Source organism: Oncorhynchus gorbuscha, linkage group LG23, assembly GCF_021184085.1.
Source record: "Oncorhynchus gorbuscha isolate QuinsamMale2020 ecotype Even-year linkage group LG23, OgorEven_v1.0, whole genome shotgun sequence".
NCBI lineage: Eukaryota > Metazoa > Chordata > Actinopteri > Salmoniformes > Salmonidae > Oncorhynchus > Oncorhynchus gorbuscha.
The window spans coordinates 30,086,360-30,106,359 of NC_060195.1; the positions used below are offsets into that span (position 1 = coordinate 30,086,360).

The 20,000-nt window shown below is 48.7% G+C and overlaps 1 protein-coding gene and 1 long non-coding RNA gene across 3 annotated transcripts in view; one reads left to right on the plus strand and one right to left on the minus strand.

The window, feature by feature from the left end:
* Window positions 1-6,536, minus strand: part of LOC124011626 — a 51,720-nt gene extending 45,184 nt beyond the window's left edge. The window contains exons 1-2 of the long non-coding RNA XR_006834599.1: window positions 6,391-6,536; window positions 4,719-4,793 (exon numbers count right to left, since the gene is read on the minus strand). This is a non-coding gene — a long non-coding RNA (uncharacterized LOC124011626). The remainder of the gene's footprint in view (window positions 1-4,718; window positions 4,794-6,390) is intronic.
* The window catches only part of LOC124011625 (dedicator of cytokinesis protein 2-like), a 206,049-nt gene that overhangs the window by 130,264 nt on the left and 55,785 nt on the right, over window positions 1-20,000 (plus strand). The window lies entirely within an intron of this gene.

Genomic DNA, 20,000 nt, shown 5'->3' on the forward strand with positions numbered 1-20,000 from the left:
AGAGACACAAATCCCAGAGAGAGAGAGAGATACAGACAGACAAATCCCAGAAAGAGAGAGAGAGACAGACAAATCCCAGAGAGAGAGAGAGACAGACAGACAAATCCCAGAGAGAGAGAGAGACAGACAAATCCCAGAGAGAGAGAGAGAGACACAGACAAATCCCAGAGAGAGAGAGACAGACAGACAAATCCCAGAGAGAGAGAGAGACAAATCCCAGAGACAGACAAATCCCAGAGAGAGAGAGAGACAGACAAATCCCAGAGAGAGAGAGAGACAGACAAATCCCAGAGAGAGAGAGAAGACAAATCCCAGAGAGAGAGAGAGACAGACAGACAGATCCCAGAGAGAGAGAGACAACAAATCCCAGATAGAGAGAGAGACAAATCCCAGAGAGAGAGACAGACAAATCCCAGAGAGAGAGAGAGAGACAAATCCCAGAGAGAGAGAGAGACAGACAAATCCCAGAGAGAGAGAGAGAGAGACAAATCAGACAGACAAATCCCAGAGAGAGAGAGACAGACAAATCAGACAGACAAATCCCAGAGAGAGAGAGACAGACAAATCCCAGAGAGAGAGAGAGAACAAATCAGACAGACAAATCCCAGAGAGAGAGAGAGATACAGACAGACAAATCCCAGAGAGAGAGATACAGACAGACAAATCCCAGAGAGAGAGAGAGACAGACAAATCCCAGAGAGAGAGAGAGACAGACAAATCCCAGAGAGAGAAGATACAGACAAATCCCAGAGAGAGAGAGAAGACACAGACAGACAAATCCCAGAGAGAGAGAGAGAGAGACAGACAAATCCCAGAGAGAGAGAGAGACAGACAAATCCCAGATAGAGAGAGAGACAGACAAATCCCAGAGAGAGAGAGAGACACAGACAGACAAATCCCAGAGAGAGAGAGAGACAAATCCCAGACAGACAAATCCCAGAGAGAGAGAGAGACAGACCCAGACAAATCCCAGACAAATCCCAGAGAGAGAGACAGGCAGACAAATCCCAGAGAGAGAGAGATACAGACAGACAAATCCCAGAGAGAGAGAGATACAGACAAATCCCAGAGAGAGAGAGAGACAGACAAATCCCAGAGAGAGAGAGAGAGACAGACAGACAAATCCCAGAGAGAGAGAGAGACAGACAAAAATCCCAGAGAGAGAGAGAGAGACAGACAAATCCCAGAGAGAGAGAGACAAATCCCAGACAGACAAATCCCAGAGAGAGAGAGACAACAGACAAATCCCAGACAGAGAGAGACAGACAAAAATCCCAGAGAGAGAGAGAGAGAGACAGACAAATCCCAGAGAGAGAGAGAGACAGAGACAAATCCCAGATACAAACAGACAAATCCCAGAGAGAGACAGACAAATCCCAGAGAGAGAGAGAAAGATACAGACAGACAAATCCCAGAGAGAGAGAGAGACAAATCCCAGAGAGAGACAAATCCCAGAGAGAGAGAGAGACAAATCCCAGATAGAGAGAGAGACAGACAAATCCCAGAGAGAGAGAGAGAGACACAGACAGACAAATCCCAGAGAGAGAGAGAGATACAGACAGACAAATCCCAGAGAGAGAGAGAGACAGACAGACAAATCCCAGAGAGAGAGAGAGAGATACAGGCAGACAAATCCCAGAGAGAGAGAGAGATACAGACAGACAAATCCCAGAGAGAAAGATACAGACAAATCCCAGAGAGAGAGAGAGACAGACAAATCCCAGAGAGAGAGAGAGAGACAGACAAATCCCAGAGAGAGAGAGAAAGATACAGACAGACAAATCCCAGAGAGAGAGAGAGAGAGACAGACAAAAATCCCAGAGAGAGAGAGACAGACAAATCCCAGATAGAGAGAGAGACAGACAAATCCCAGAGAGAGAGAGAGATAGAGACAGACAGACAAATCCCAGAGAGAGAGAGAGACACAGACAGACAAATCCCAGAGAGAGAGAGAGACAGACAGACAAATCCCAGAGAGAGAGAGAGACAGACAAATCCCAGAGAGAGAGAGAGATACAGGCAGACAAATCCCAGAGAGAGAGAGATACAGACAGACAAATCCCAGAGAGAGAGAGATACAGACAAATCCCAGAGAGAGAGAGAGACAGACAAATCCCAGAGAGAGAGAGAGAGAGACAGACAAATCCCAGAGAGAGAGAGAGACAGACAAATCCCAGAGAGAGAGAGAGACAGACAGACAAATCCCAGAGAGAGAGAGAGACAGACAGACAAATCCCAGAGAGAGAGAGAGAGACAAACAGACAAATCCCAGAGAGAGAGAGACAAACAGACAAATCCCAGAGAGGGAGAGAGACAGACAGACAAATCCCAGAGAGAGAGAGAGACAGACAGACAAATCCCAGAGAGAGAGAGAGACAGACAGACAAATCCCAGAGAGAGAGACAAACAGACAAATCCCAGAGAGAGAGAGAGACAAACAGACAAATCCCAGAGAGAGAGAGACAAACAGACAAATCCCAGAGAGAGAGAGAGACAGACAGACAAATCCCAGAGAGAGAGAGAGAGACAGTCAGACAAATCCCAGAGAGAGAGAGAGACAGACAGGCAAATCCCAAAGACAGACAGACAGGCAAATCCCAGAGAGAGAGAGACAGACAGACAAATCCCAGAGAGAGAGAGAAACAGACAAATCCCAGAGAGAGAGAGACAAACAGACAAATCCCAGAGAAGAGAGAGAGACAAACAGACAAATCCCAGAGAGAGAAGACAGACAAATCCCAGAGAGAGAGACAGACAGACAAATCCCAGAGAGAGAGAGAGAGACAGTCAGACAAATCCCAGAGAGAGAGAGAGACAGGACAACAGACAGGCAAATCCCAGAGAGAGAGAGAGACAAACAGACAAATCCCAGAGAGAGAGAGAGAGAGAGAGAGAGACAGGCAAATCCCAGAGAGAGAGAGAGAGAGAGAGAGAGACAGGCAAATCCCAGAGAGAGAGAGACAAACAGACAAATCCCAGAGAGAGAGAGAGACAGACAGGCAAATCCCAAAGAGAGTCAGACAGGCAAATCCCAGAGAGAGAGAGACAGACTGAGAGACAGACAGGCAAATCCCAGAGAGAGAGAGAGACAGACAGGCAAATCCCAAAGAGAGACAGACAGGCAAATCCCAGAGAGAGAGAGAAAGAGATCCACAAAGAATTTGAAAACAAACCCAATTTTGATAAACTCTCATATCTGCTGGGTGAAATACCACAGTGTGCCATCACAGCAGCAATATTTGTGACCTGTTGCCACAAGAAAAGGTCAACCAGTGAAGTACAAACACAACCCATATTTATGTTTATTTATTTTCCCTTTTGTACTTTAACCACATCGTTACAACACTGTATATAGACATAATATTACATTTGAAATGTCTTTATCTTTTGGAACTTCTGTGAGTGTAATATTTACTGTTCTTTTTTATTGTTTATTTCACTTTTTTTTATTATCTACTACACTTGCTTTGGCAATGTTAACATGTTTCCCATGCCACTAAAGCCCCTTGAATTGAGAGACAGAGAGAGACAGAGAGAGAGACACACACACAGAGAGAGAGAGAGAGAGAGAGAGAGAGAGAGAGAGAGAGAGAGAGAGAGAGAGAGAGAGAGAGAGAGAGAGAGAGAGAGAGAGAGAGAGATACACAGAGAGAGAGAGACACGCAGACAGATAGAGAGACAGACAGAGAGAGACAGAGACAAAGACAGAGAGAGAGAGAGAGAGAGAGAGACAGAGGAAGAGACAGAGACAGAAACCGAGAGAGACAAACAGAGAGACAGCGAGACAGACAGAGAGAGACAGAGACAAAGACAGAGAGACAGAGAAAGAGACAGAGAGAGACAAACAGAGAGACAGACAGAGAGAGACAGAGACAAAGACAGAGAGAGAGAGAGAGACAGAGAAAGAGACAGAGAGAGAGAGACAGAGAAAGAGACAGAGAGAGAGAGAGACAGAGAGAGAGAGAGACAGAGAGCGAGAGAGACAGTCAGCCAGCCAGCCCATATAGAGAGAGAGACAGAGAGCGAGAGAGACAGTCAGTCAGCCAGCCCATATAGAGAGAGAGACAGAGAGCGAGAGAGACAGTCAGTCAGCCAGCCCATATAGAGAGAGAGACAGAGAGCGAGAGAGACAGAGAGCGAGAGAGACAGTCAGCCAGCCAGCCCATATAGAGAGAGAGACAGAGAAAGAGACAGAGAGAGAGAGAGACAGAGAGCGAGAGAGACAGTCAGCCAGCCAGCCCATATAGAGAGAGAGACAGAGAAAGAGACAGAGAGAGAGAGAGACAGAGAGCGAGAGAGACAGTCAGCCAGCCAGCCCATATAGAGAGAGAGACAGAGAAAGAGACAGAGAGAGAGAGAGACAGAGAGCGAGAGAGACAGTCAGCCAGCCAGCCCATATAGAGAGAGAGACAGAGAAAGAGACAGAGAGAGAGAGAGACAGAGAGAGAGAGACAGTCAGCCAGCCAGCCCATATAGAGAGCATGTTTTTGTAGTCGACTTGAGCTGAAACAGATTTCCACAATGATTTTCCATGTTGCTACCAACCTTGTTATAACTCCGAAATGAAACATTTGGTCACAAAAATATTGTTCTCACATGTTAGTGTTATTTATCACTGTAAAAGGAATTAGTTATGTTTCCATTAGATGTAAGTTAGTGACTAAATGAGTAAAATGTGAAGGTCAAATAGGAAGGTTTTGTATACTGTGGTGGTATACCTGTAGATAATGCAGGCAGTCTTCTGACAGGTGGGACAGTTGTTGATGTCCTGGCCAGTTCTGTATGAGCAGCGCCTGACACAATAACAACAACAACAACAACAACAACATATCAGCATGAGGAGGAAAACACAGAAGAGCATCAATAGTACAACACCAAACACACACTTACAGGCACACACACACGCCCACACGCAGGCAGGCAGGCAGAAAGAAAGAAAGAAAGACAGACAGACAGACAGACAGACAGACAGACAGACAGACAGACAGACAGACAGACAGACAGACAGACAGACAGACAGACAGACAGACAGACAGACAGACAGACAGACAGACAGACAGACAGACAGACAGACAGACAGACAGACAGACAGACAGACAGACAGACAGAGTGTTTGTCCTGTTGTTGGGATTCTTGCTGTGCTGCTCAAAAATGAATGCTATATCTTCAATGATCATTTCGGTGGGATTCATTTGGTATTAGAGGGAATAGAAAAAGTAGAAACAAAAGTAGAGGAGTGGGTGAAAGAGGGAAAATAAGAGAGGGGTGCAGTCTGGGGAGAAATGGTGAGTGATGACAGATTGACAGCAGGGGGAGAGATGGTGAGTGATGACAGATTGACAGCAGGGGGAGAGATGGTGAGTGATGACAGATTGAGAGCAGGGGGAGAGATGGTGAGTGATGACAGATTGAGAGCAGGGGGAGAGATGGTGAGTGATGACAGATTGAGAGCAGAGGGAGAGATGGTGAGTGATGACAGATTGACAGCAGGGGGAGAGATGGTGAGTGATGACAGATTGACAGCAGAGGGAGAGATGGTGAGTGATGACAGATTGAGAGCAGAGGGAGAGATGGTGAGTGATGACAGATTGAGAGCAGAAGGAGAGATGGTGAGTGATGACAGATTGAGAGCAGGGGGAGAGATGGTGAGTGATGACAGATTGAGAGCAGAGGGAGAGATGGTGAGTGATGACAGATTGACAGCAGGGGGAGAGATGGTGAGTGATGACAGATTGACAGCAGAGGGAGAGATGGTGAGTGATGACAGATTGACAGCAGAGGGAGAGATGGTGAGTGATGACAGATTGACAGCAGAGGGAGAGATGGTGAGTGATGACAGTTTGACAGCAGGGGGAGAGATGGTGAGTGATGACAGATTGAGAGCAGAGGGAGAGATGGTGAGTGATGACAGATTGAGAGCAGAGGGAGAGATGGTAAGTGATGACAGATTGACAGCAGAGGGAGAGATGGTGAGTGATGACAGTTTGACAGCAAGGGGAGAGATGGTGAGTGATGACAGATTGAGAGCAGAGGGAGAGATGGTGAGTGATGACAGATTGAGAGCAGAGGGAGAGATGGTGAGTGATGACAGTTTGACAGCAGAGGGAGAGATGGTGAGTGATGACAGATTGAGAGCAGAGGGAGAGATGGTGAATGATGACAGATTGACAGCAGAGGGAGAGATGGTGAGTGATGACAGATTGAGAGCAGAGGGAGAGATGGTGAATGATGACAGATTGAGAGTAGAGGGAGAGATGGTGAGTGATGACAGATTGACAGCAGAGGTAGAGATGGTGAGTGATGACAGATTGACAGCACACACATACATGCACACACTCACACACACATGCACGCACTCAGAAACCCCTCCCTCCCTCCTCCCTCTCTCACCCTTCGCTGAGGGCCTTGCTCTTCTCCAGGTCTTGGATAACATTGAGGAGGACCTTGATCTTCTCCTGGTTGGAGAGCAGACTCTCCTCCACACTGTGGAGACGCCCGTGGAGGCCCCCTGACACACACCCTTGTAACCCTCTGGGTACCCCCGCCTGGACCCCCGCCTGTAGCCCCACCAGCCCCCCTGGAGCCCCGTTGCATTGTGGGGCCAGATTGGCAGCAGGGGGAGCATGGACATCTTTTAATGGAGCATGGGTTTTGGAGGCTTCTGATTTCATTGGCTGTGCTGGTGATACTTTGGGGTGCAGGGAAGGGGTGAGGGGTGTAGGTTTGAGTTGGGTCTGAAGGACAGGGGGTGCTGGTTTTGTGTTCACCTGGGCAGGGTGGCAGGGTTTGGGGGAGTTTTTAGGTGGGAGAAGGGGTGCGGCCAAGGATTTTGTGCCTATGAGGAGGACTTGGGTTGGCGGCTTGGTGGTGGCTTGTATAGATGAGTTTTGGTTGTCAGATGACGTCTCTGTGTTTCTGTCTGGAAAACACTGTGTAGCTGGAGAAGATGTTGTCTTCATGGTGTGTGACTGTGTGTCTGTTGTCTGTGTGTGTGTTTCTTTCTGATGTAACCTGGGTAACCTGGGTTCTGGGTCTGTTGTGTGGGTATGTGTGTGTTGTGTATCCTTAGTGTTGGGACATGGGATCACAGGTGCATCTTTCGCAGGCAGAGTGTGTATCCTTTGGGTTGCATGTGGAGAGGGCAATGTCTGAGTTTGTGTTTGAGTGTTCTTCACAGCTGTGTGTGGGGTTGGTGGTGTGTGTGTGTGTGAGTTCAGAACAGGGGAGTCTTTCCGGTTCTGGTTGGGGAGTACAGACTTTTTCCGGGGAGGAATCGGTAGAGTCTGGCTTTCTGTGATCAGATTTGCCGCTCGCCTGCGGCACGCTGTTGCCATGCAGATGGGTGGGGCCTGGGACTGTCTCCGCCCGCAGGATCCACAGAGGCGGGGCGACGATGAGGTCATCATTCTACAGGGCCTTGGAGGCGTGGCATGAGAGCTCACAGACTGAGACAGACTCCCTGACCTCAGTCCAGGGCGAGACTTCTCCCCTCTAAGAGACTGGACCCTCCTCCTCTCTCTGATTGGCTCATTTCCCTCAGCACCCTCAGTGCAGACCCCGCCCACCACCTCAGGGGCGACCACACTCCCATTGGTGTATCGAGATGTCCATTTCCCACTGGACCTATGGCCAGACTCCCTGGGATTGGCCCGTATGGCTTTGATCTGACAGTAGACTCCGCCCCCTGACCCGTGTGACCCCATGTCATCCTTTGTCAGACTGTTGATGGCATTCTGACTCATCTCCTTGGAAATGGCAAATCCACTGCTGCCCCCAATGCTGCCTGAGTCACAAACAACCCCAGTCTCTGAGAACATTGTCGTTGCTGTGACGACATGGTTGTTGCCCCGTCCTGTCTCTGGGTGCTGCGTCCATTTTGGCTGGCTGCGTTTGATTGATGGGAGGGTCCTAAGGCTGGGGGAGGTCTGCACCCCCACACTGCACAGCGGCCCCCATCGTCCCCCCGCCAGGGGCACCCCCAGCGCAGGCACCGGATTGGTCGGATCAGCCAACCTTCTGCCCATAGCCCCGTCAATTGGCTCAGCCCCCAGAGGAGCTGGAAGGGGAGGAGCCACTCTGTGACATCCCAATGGGAGGAGGCAGTCTTATATCTGAGTGGAGAGATGAGTCACTGGTCTCTGTTTATCCAAGAGAAGAGTGTTGTTGAGAGAGAGATCTAGAGTTACAGTGGATTACTGTATTGTTGCTCATTGACCATATAATCCATGGTTGTTCTGTCCCAGCTCTGCTTCTGTCATTGGTATGACGTCACCAATCAGTCTGACCATTGGTCGTCATGTCTCAGGTTTTTCATTTCTTGATTGGATGAGAGAAAAGGAGAGAAGAGGAGAGGAGGGGAGAGGAGAGGAGAGGAGAGGAGAGGAGAGAAGAGAAGAGAAGAGAAGAGGAGAGGAGAGGAGAGGAGAGGAGAGGAGAAGAGAAGAGAAGAGAAGAGAAGAGAAGAGAAGAGGAGAGGAGAGGAGAGGAGAGGAGAGGAGAAGAGAAGAGAAGAGAAGAGAAGAGAAGAGAAGAGAAGAGAAGAGAAGAGAAGAGAAGAGAAGAGAAGAGAAGAGAAGAGGAGAGGAGAGGAGAGGAGAGGAGAGGAGAGGAGAGGAGAGGAGAGGAGAGGAGAGGAGAGGAGAGGAGAGGAGAGGAGAGGAGAGGAGAGGAGAGGAGAGGAGAGGAGAGGAGAGGAGAGGAGAGGAGAGGAGAGACTGGTTTAGCTGAGACCACTATAGTACCATCACCGCTTTACTGGCTACCTGGCTGAAGACTGGATCTCTCCACTGCAGGTGGAAAACCCCCGTTGTGTCCCAAATGGCACCCTATGCCATTTATAGTACACAACTGTTGTAGTGCTTCATATAGGGAATAGGGTGCCATTTGCGACACCACCTCCATACACAGACAGAATGTCCATGTTCAGATTTTTTCACATTGTTGCATGGATGTTAAGTGAAACCTAATCTGAAGATAATGTGAAAATGTTTAAGGTTAAGTTTAAGCATCAGCCAATTCAAATAATTGACGTAGTGTCAAGTGATAGAATGCTACTCTGTAGCTGGTCCCATCAGATAACCTGGCACATGTTAGCCCTATGCTAACCTCACCAGGTGACAGTGATTACTTCCTGTAACAAATTCATGAGGCTATCGAAGATATTCAACCTTTTCTCCACAAGCCAATGGCATTTCTTAAAATAGGTCAACCTGGCCACCAGAGTGAACATGTGAACATCCAAATTCACTGTTTATCCATATCACCATGGCAACATGTGTCCCATGACAGGAGGTGTAGGGGGTCAAGGGGCAGTGTGAAAGGCAGTCATGTGTCCACACGTGTGTTTATGAGTTTTCATGAATGTGTGCATGTAAGGGCAGACTGTCTCTGAATGAGAGAGAAACATTTTGAGAGAGATATTTTTACATGTCTGTCTGTCTGTCTGTCTGTCTGTCTGTCTGTCTGTCTGTCTGTCTGTCTGTCTGTCTGTCTGTCTGTCTGTCTGTCTGTCTGTCTGTCTGTCTGTCTGTCTGTCTGTCTGTCTGTCTGTCTGTCTGTCTGTCTGTCTGTCTGTCTGTCTGTCTGTCTGTCTGTCTGTCTGTCTGTCTGTGTGTGTGTGTGTGTGTGTGTGTGTGTGTGTGTGTGTGTGTGTGTGTGTGTGTGTGTGTGTGTGTGTGTGTGTGTGTGTGTGTGTGTGTGTGTGTGTGTGTGTGTGTGTGTGTGTGTGTGACGGTGTTTGTTTCCTTGCTGTGGTTACAGTGGGCTGAAAGCTCCAGTGAATTGAGTCCCCTGTCACCTCAAGGTGAGCCTCATTTTTCACCCTTCGATTGGTGGCTGGTGTGCGTGCGTGTGTGTGAGGGCCGCTTTACTGCACAGTAATCAAGGACAGGATTGTGTCGTCTTCTGCTCAGACAGCTGCTCTGATGCAATATGCAAGTCACATGGTTTCACTGCCAAACATGGGTTCACAGCCCTTAGCCGTGGTATATTGGTCATATACCACACCCCCTCGGGCCTTATTGCTGAAATATTCCCAGTATGGAGATTATATCCAGAGGCAAAGATAATGCAGCTCTGATGTGTGTGTGTGTGTGTGTGTTTTCAGGATGCAGAATTGGGACAAGGAGAGGAAGTGGGGGAGAGGATTACTGTACTGGTCTCTTTCCAATTCATTAGCTTTGGGGTTAACAGCAGACACACACACTCTCTTTATGAGAAGAGCTAGTGAGGTGTACCAGTTTCCTCAGTATTCTTGTTTCTATTCAGACTGTGTTCTATTTATTTTGTTCTTTGTCTATTCTTGTTTTCCCTCCTTTTCCTCCTCCTCCCTGCTCTTCCTCCTCCTCCCTCCTCTTCCTCCTCCTCCTTTTCCTCCTCCTCCCTCCTCTTCCTCCTCACTCCTCTCCCTCTATTCCTTCTCTTCCTCCTCCTCACTCCTCTTCTTCCTCCTCCTCTTTCTCCTCTTCCTCCTTCTTCCTCATCTTCCTACTCCCTCCTTTCCCTCTTCCTCCTCCTTCCTCATCTTCCTACTCCCTCCTTTCCCTCTTCCTCCTCCTTCCTCATCTTCCTACTCCCTCCTTTCCCTCTTCCTCCTCCTTCCTCATCTTCCTACTCCCTCCTTTCCCTCTTCCTCCTCCTTCCTCATCTTCCTACTCCCTCCTTTCCCTCTTCCTCCTCCTTCCTCATCTTCCTACTCCCTCCTTTCCCTCTTCCTCCTCCTTCCTCATCTTCCTACTCCCTCCTTTTCCTCCTCCAATTACTCCCTCTTTTATCTCTATCCTTTTTTCCTTTTTATCTCTAAATATTCTCCATGATTTTTTTCTCTGTATCTTCTCTCCCATCAATCACTGTCTCTCTCATCTCTCCCATCAATCACTGTCTCTCTCTTCTCTCCCATCAATCACTGTCTGTCTCATCTCTCCCATCAATCACTGTCTCTCTCATCTCTTCCATCAATCACTGTCTGTCTCATCTCTCCCATCAATCACTGTCTCTCTCTTCTCTCCCATCAATCACTGTCTATCTCATCTCTCCCATCAATCACTGTCTGTCTCATCTCTCCCATCAATCACTGTCTCTCTCTTCTCTCCCATCAATCACTGTCTGTCTCATCTCTCCCATCAATCACTGTCTCTCTCATCTCTCCCATCAATCACTGTCTCTCTCTTCTCTCCCATCAATCACTGTCTCTCTCTTCTCTCCCATCAATCACTGTCTCTCTCTTCTCTCCCATCAATCACTGTCTCTCTCATCTCTCCCATCAATCACTGTCTCTCTCTTCTCTCCCATCAATCACTGTCTGTCTCATCTCTCCCATCAATCACTGTCTCTCTCTTCTCTCCCATCAATCACTGTCTGTCTCATCTCTCCCATCACTCACTGTCTGTCTCATCTCTCCCATCAATAACTGTCTCTCTCTTCTCTCCCATCAATCACTGTCTGTCTCATCTCTCCCATCAATCACTGTCTGTCTCATCTCTCCCATCAATCACTGTCTATCTCTTCTCTCCCATCAATCACCGTCTCTCATTTCTCTCCCATCAATCACTGTCTCTCTCTTCTCTCCCATCAATCACTGTCTCTCTCTTCTCTCCCATCACTCACTATCTCTCGCTTCTCTCCCATCAATCACTGTCTCTCTCTTCTCTCCCATCACTCACTGTCTCTCTCTTCTCTCCCATCACTCACTGTCTCTCCCTTCTCTTCCATCACTCACTGTCTCTCTTCTCTCCCATCACTCACTGTCTCTCCTCTCCCATCACTCACTGTCTGTCTCTTCTCTCCCATCAATCACTGTCTATCTCATCTCTCCCATCACTCACTGTCTGTCTCTTCTCTCCCATCAATCACTGTCTTGTTCTCTTCTTTCCCATCACTCACTGTCTCTCTGTCTTCTCTCTCATCACTCACTGTCTGTCTCTCCTCTCCCATCCTTAGCTGAGTCATACCAAAGACTGTACAAATAGGACCTGCTGGGCTCCCGAGTGGCGCAGCGGTCTAAGGCACTGCATTTCATTGCAAGAAGGGGCACTGCAGTCCCTGGTTCAAATCCAGGCTGCATCACATCCAGCCGTGATTGGGAGTCCCATAGGGCGGCCGGGGTGTGCCGTCATTGTAAATAAGAATATGTTCTTAACTGACTTGACTAGTTAAATAAATGTTAAATAAAGAATAATGATAGTAAGTGCATCTCTGCTTGTCTAGCGTTAAGGAGAAAGATTGTGGGTAAGGCCCTAAGATAAACTAACATCCTGTCCAGGGGGTGTACTTGTCCATCCAGCTGCCTCATGCTACAGAAACAGGAGATAGACTAACATCCTGTCCAGGGGGTGTACTTGTCCATCCAGCTGCCTCATGCTACATAAACAGGAGATAGACTAACATCCTGTCCAGGGGGTGTACTTGTCCATCCAGCTGCCTCATGCTACATAAACAGGAGATAGACTAACATCCTGTCCAGGGGGTGTACTTGTCCATTCAGCTGCCTCATGCTACAGAAACAGGAGATAGACTAACATCCTGTCCAGGGGGTGTACTTGTCCATTCAGCTGCCTCATGCTACAGAAACAGGTGATAGACTAACATCCTGTCCAGGGGGTGTACTTGTCCATTCAGCTGCCTCATGCTACAGAAACAGGAGATAAACTAACATCCTGTCCAGGGGGTGTACTTGTCCATTCAGCTGCCTCATGCTACAGAAACAGGAGATAGACTAACATCCTGTCCAGGGGGTGTACTTGTCCATTCAGCTGCCTCATGCTACAGAAACAGGAGATAGACTAACGTTCTGTCCAGGGTGTGTACTTGTCCATTCAGCTGTCTCATGCTACAGAAACAGGAGATAGACTAACATCCTGTCCAGGGGGTGTACTTGTCCATTCAGCTGCCTCATGCTACAGAAACAGGAGATAGACTAACGTTCTGTCCAGGGTGTGTACTTGTCCATTCAGCTGCCTCATGCTACAGAAACAGGAGATAGACTAACATTCTGTCCAGGGTGTGTACTTGTCCATTCAGCTGTCTCATGCTACAGAAACAGGAGATAGACTAACATCCTGTCCAGGGGGTGTACTTGTCCATTCAGCTGCCTCATGCTACAGAAACAGGAGATAGACTAACATCCTGTCCAGGGGGTGTACTTGTCCATTCAGCTGCCTCATGCTACAGAAACAGGAGATAGACTAACATCCTGTCCAGGGGGTGTACTTGTCCATTCAGCTGCCTCATGCTACAGAAACAGGAGATAAACTAACATCCTGTCCAGGGGGTGTACTTGTCCATTCAGCTGTCTCATGCTACAGAAACAGGAGATAGACTAACATCCTGTCCAGGGGGTGTACTTGTCCATTCAGCTGCCTCATGCTACAGAAACAGGAGATAGACTAACATCCTGTCCAGGGGGTGTACTTGTCCATTCAGCTGCCTCATGCTACAGAAACATTAGATAGACTAACATCCTGTCCAGGGGGTGTACTTGTCCATTCAGCTGCCTCATGCTACATAAACAGGAGATAGACTAACATCCTGTCCAGGGGGTGTACTTGTCCATTCAGCTGCCTCATGCTACAGAAACAGGAGATAGACTAACATCCTGTCCAGGGGTGTACTTGTCCATTCAGCTGCCTCATGCTACATAAACAGGAGATAGACTAACATCCTGTCCAGGGGGTGTACTTGTCCATTCCAGCTGCCTCATGCTACAGAAACAGGAGATAGACTAACATCCTGTCCAGGGGGTGTACTTGTCGATTCAGCTGCCTCATGCTACAGAAACAGGAGATTGACTAACGTCCTGTCCCTGGGGTGGCAGGGTAGCCTAGTGGTTAGAGCGTTGGACTAGTAACCGGAAGGTTGCAAGTTCAAACCCCCGAGCTGACAAGGTACACATCTGTCGTTAACAGGCATTTAACCCACTGTTCCTCGGCCATCATTGAAAATAAGAATTTGTTCTTAACTGACTTGCCTGGTTAAATAAAGGTAAAGTTAAAATAAATACATTTTTTTTTTAAAGTACCTAGGTGTCTGGCGAGACTCATATCAAACATCTTCAATCTCAAATCAAATCCAGAGCTGGCTTTCTATTCCGCAACAAAGCCTCTGCAAAACTTACCCTAGTAAAACTGACTTTCCTACCGATCTACAAAATAGCTGTGATAAACTGGATGCAGTTTATCACAGTGCCGTCCGTTTTGTTACTAAAGCACCTTATACCACCCACCACTGCGACCTGTATGCTCTAGTCGGCTGGCCCTTGCTACATACTCGCTGCCAGACCCACTGGCTCCAGGTCATCTACAAGTCCATGCTAGGTAAAGCTCCGCCTTATCTCAGTTCACTGGTCACGATGGCCACCGTCTATTTCTATTTCTCTCTGTCATCGCTATATCATTAGCCCCTTGTCTATTTCTCTCTGTCATCACTATATCATTACCCCCTGTCTATTTCTCTCTGTCATCACTATATCATTAGCCCCTTGTCTATTTCTCTCTGTCATCACTATATCATTAACCCCTGTCTATTTCTCTCTGTCATCACTATATCATTAGACCCTTGTCTATTTCTCCCTGTCATCGCTATATACTTAACCCCTGTCTATTTCTCTCTGTCATCACTATATCATTAGCCCCTGTCTATTTCTCTCTGTCATCACTATATCATTAGCCCCTTGTCTATTTCTCTCTGTCATCGCTATATACTTAACCCCTGTCTATTTCTCTCTGTCATCACTATATCATTAGCCCCTTGTCTATTTCTCTCTGTCATCACTATATCATTACCCCCTGTCTATTTCTCTCTGTCATCACTATATCATTAGCCCCTTGTCTATTTCTCTCTGTCATCACTATATCATTAGCCCCTGTCTATTTCTCTCTGTCATCACTATATCATTAGCCCCTGTCTATTTCTCTCTGTCATCACTATATCATTAGCCCCTGTCTATTTCTCTCTGTCATCGCTATATCATTAGCCCCTGTCTATTTCTCTCTGTCATCGCTATATCTGTCATGCAGGTGAAAGAGGACCCAAAAGCGACTTGGCGAGAACAGAGTCTTTAATCCAGTAAAGTAAATACAATCAAAAAACACAACTTTCACTCGAAATGACGAGGACAAACTGGAGACTCGATCTTGAACAGCAGGTGAACAGCAGGTTGCCTCGGGAAGGCACTTGAACCAAACAGACTCAGACACCTGCTCACCACGCAGCATCTGAGGAAAACACGACACGACAGGGCGATACACAAACACAGCACGGTGAATTCTAGACAAGGAACCGACAGGGCAGAAACGAATAACAAGGAGAGAAATAGGGACTCTAATCAGGGAAAAGGATCGGGAACAGGTGTGGGAAGGCTAAATGATGATTAGGGGAATAGGAACAGCTGGGAGCAGGAACGGAACGATAGAGAGAAGAGAGAGCGAGAGAGTGAGAGAGGGAGGGGGAGAGAGAGGGATAGAAAGAGGGAAAGAACCTAATAAGACCAGCAGAGGGAAACGAATAGAATGGGGAGCACAGGGACAAGACATGATAATAAATGACAAAACATGACAGTACCCCCACTCACCGAGCGCCTCCTGGCGCACTCGAGGAGGAATCCTGGCGGCAACGGAGGAAATCATCAATGAGTGAACGGTCCAGCACGTCCCGAGACGGAACCCAACTCCTCTCCTCAGGACCGTAACCCTCCCAATCCACTAAGTATTGGTGACCCCGTCCCCGAGAACGCATGTCCATGATCTTATGTACCTTGTAAATAGGTGCGCTCTCGACAAGGACGGGAGGGGGAGGGAAGACGAACGGGGGTGCGAAGAAAGGGCTTAACACAGGAGACATGGAAGACAGGATGGACGCGACGAAGATGTCGCAGAAGAAGCAGTCGCACAGCGACAGGATTGACGACCTGGGAGACACGGAACGGACCAATGAACCGCGGAGTCAACTTACGAGAAGCTGTCGTAAGAGGAAGGTTGCGAGTGGAAAGCCACACTCTCTGGCCGCAACAATACCTTGGACTCTTAATCCTGCGTTTATTGGCGGCTCTCACAGTCTGTGCCCTGTAACGGCAAAGTGCAGACCTCACCCTCCTCCAGGTGCGCTCACAACGTTGGACAAACGCTTGAGCGGAGGGAACGCTGGACTCGGCAAGCTGGGATGAGAACAGAGGAGGCTGGTAACCCAGACTACTCTGAAACGGAGATAACCCGGTAGCAGACGAAGGAAGCGAATTGTGAGCGTATTCTGCCCAGGGGAGCTGTTCTGCCCAAGACGCAGGGTTTCTGAAAGAAAGGCTGCGTAGTATGCGACCAATCGTCTGATTGGCCCTCTCTGCTTGACCGTTAGACAAGGGGATGAAACCCGGAAGAGAGACTGACGGACGCACCAATCAAACGACAGAACTCCCTCCAAAACTGTGACGTGAATTGCGGACCTCTGTCTGAAACGGCGTCTAACGGGAGGCCATGAATTCTGAATACATTCTCGATAATGATTTGTGCCGTCTCCTTAGCGGAAGGAAGTTTAGCGAGGGGAATGAAATGTGCCGCCTTAGAGAACCTATCGACAACCGTAAGAATCACAGTCTTCCCCGCAGACAAAGGCAGACCGGTAATGAAGTCTAGGGCGATGTGAGACCATGGTCGAGAAGGAATGGGGAGCGGTCTGAGACGACCGGCAGGAGGAGAGTTACCCGACTTAGTCTGCGCGCAGTCCGAACAAGCAGCCACGAAACGGCGCGTGTCACGCTCCTGAGTCGGCCACCAAAAGCGCTGGCGAATAGACGCAAGAGTGCCTCGAACACCGGGATGACCAGCTAACTTGGCAGAGTGAGCCCACTGAAGAACAGCCAGACGAGTGGAAACAGGAACGAAAAGGAGGTTACTAGGACAAGCGCGCGGCGACGCAGTGTGCGTGAGTGCTTGCTTAACCTGTCTTTCAATTCCCCAGACTGTTAACCCGACAACACGCCCATAAGGAAGAATCCCCTCGGGATCAGTAGAAGCCACAGAAGAACTAAACAGACGGGATAAGGCATCAGGCTTGGTGTTCTTGCTACCCGGACGGTAAGAAATCACAAACTCGAAACGAGCGAAAAACAACGCCCAACGAGCTTGACGGGCATTAAGTCGTTTGGCAGAACGGATGTACTCAAGGTTCTTATGGTCTGTCCAAACGACAAAAGGAACGGTCGCCCCCTCCAACCACTGTCGCCATTCGCCTAGGGCTAAGCGGATGGCGAGCAGTTCACGGTTACCCACATCATAGTTGCGCTCAGATGGCGACAGGCGATGAGAAAAATAAGCGCAAGGATGAACCTTATCGTCAGACTGGAAGCGCTGGGATAGAATGGCTCCCACGCCTACCTCTGAAGCGTCAACCTCGACAATGAATTGTCTAGTGACGTCAGGAGTAACGAGGATAGGAGCGGACGTAAAACGTTCTTTTAGAAGATCAAAAGCTCCCTGGGCGGAACCGGACCACTTAAAACACGTCTTGACAGAAGTAAGAGCTGTGAGAGGGGCAGCAACTTGACCGAAATTACGAATGAAACGCCGATAGAAATTAGCGAAACCTAAAAAGCGCTGCAACTCGACACGTGACCTTGGAACGGGCCAATCACTGACAGCTTGGACCTTAGCGGAATCCATCTGAATGCCTTCAGCGGAAATAACGGAACCGAGAAAAGTAACGGAGGAGACATGAAAAGAGCACTTCTCAGCCTTTACGTAGAGACAATTCTCTAAAAGGCGCTGTAGAACACGTCGAACGTGCTGAACATGAATCTCGGGTGACGGAGAAAAAATCAGGATATCGTCAAGATAGACAAAAACAAAGATGTTCAGCATGTCTCTCAGAACATCATTAACTAATGCCTGAAAAACAGCTGGCGCATTGGCGAGACCAAACGGCAGAACCCGGTACTCAAAATGCCCTAACGGAGTGTTAAACGCCGTTTTCCACTCGTCCCCCTCTCTGATGCGCACGAGATGGTAAGCGTTACGAAGGTCCAACTTAGTAAAGCACCTGGCTCCCTGCAGAATCTCGAAGGCTGATGACATAAGGGGAAGCGGATAACGATTCTTAACCGTTATGTCATTCAGCCCTCGATAATCCACGCAGGGGCGCAGAGTACCGTCCTTCTTCTTAACAAAAAGAACCCCGCCCCGGCCGGAGAGGAAGAAGGCACTATGGTACCGGCGTCAAGAGACACAGACAAATAATCCTCGAGAGCCTTACGTTCGGGAGCCGACAGAGAGTATAGTCTACCCCGAGGGGAGTGGTCCCCGGAAGGAGATCAATACTACAATCATACGACCGGTGAGGATGAAGGGAGTTGGCTCGGGACCGACTGAAGACCGTGCGCAGATCATGATATTCCTCCGGCACTCCTGTCAAATCGCCAGGTTCCTCCTGAGAAGTAGGGACAGAAGAAACGGGAGGGATGGCAGACATTAAACACTTCACATGACAAGAAACGTTCCAGGATAGGATAGAATTACTAGACCAATTAATAGAAGGATTATGACATACTAGCCAGGGATGACCCAAAACAACAGGTGTAAACGGTGAACGAAAAATCAAAAAAGAAATAGTCTCACTGTGGTTACCAGATACTGTGAGGGTTAAAGGTAGTGTCTCAAATCTGATACTGGGAAGATGACTACCATCTAAGGCGAACATGGGCGTAGGCTTCTCTAACTCTCTGAAAGGAATGTCATGATTCCGAACCCATGCTTCGTCCATGAAACAACCCTCAGCCCCAGAGTCTATCAAGGCACTACATGTAGCACCCGAACCGGTCCAGCGTAGATGGACCGACAAAGTAGTACAGGATCTTGATGGAGAGACTTGAGTAGTTGCGCTCACCTGTAGCCCTCCGCTTACAGATGAGCTCTGGCTTTTACTGGACATGAATTAACAAAATGTCCAGCAACTCCGCAATAGAGGCACAGGCGGTTGGTGATCCTCCGTTCCCTCTCCTTAATCGAGATGCGAATCCCTCCCAGCTGCATGGGCTCAGTCTCTGAGCCAGAGGAGGGAGATGGTTGCGATGCGGAGCAGGGAAACACCGTTGATGCGAGCTCTCTTCCACGAGCCCGGTGACGAAGATCTACCCGTCGTTCTATGCGGATGGCGAGAGCAATCAAAGAGTCCACATCTGAAGGAACCTCCCGGGAGAGAATCTCATCCTTAACCACTGCGTGGAGTCCCTCCAGAAAACGAGCGAGCAGCGCCGGCTCGTTCCACTCACTAGAGGCAGCAAGAGTGCGAAACTCAATAGAATAATCCGTTATGGACCGTTCACCTTGGCATAGGGAAGCCAGGGCCCTAGAAGCCTCCCTACCAAAAACTGAACGGTCAAAAACCCGAATCATCTCCTCTTTAAAGTTCTGGTACTTGTTAGAGCAATCAGCCCTTGCCTCCCAGATAGCTGTGCCCCATTCTCGAGCCCGGCCAGTAAGGAGTGAAATGACGTAAGCAACCCGAGCTCTCTCTCTAGAGTATGTGTTGGGTTGGAGAGAGAACACAATCTCACACTGCGTGAGAAAGGAGCGGCACTCAGTGGGCTGCCCGGAGTAGCAAGGTGGGTTATTAACCCTAGGTTCTGGAGGCTCGGCAGGCCAGGAAGTAACAGGTGGCACGAGACGAAGACTCTGGAACTGTCCAGAGAGGTCGGAAATCTGAGCGGCCAGGTTCTCCACGGCATGGCGAGCAGCAGACAATTCCTGCTCGTGTCTGCCGAGCATGGCTCCTTGGATCTCGACGGCAGTGTAACGAGCGTCTGAAGTCGCTGGGTCCATTCCTTGGTCGGTTCCTTCTGTCATGCAGGTGAAAGAGGACCCAAAAGCGACTTGGCGAGAACAGAGTCTTTAATCCAGTAAAGTAAATACAATCAAAAAACACAACTTTCACTCGAAATGACGAGGACAAACTGGAGACTCGATCTTGAACAGCAGGTGAACAGCAGGTTGCCTCGGGAAGGCACTTGAACCAAACAGACT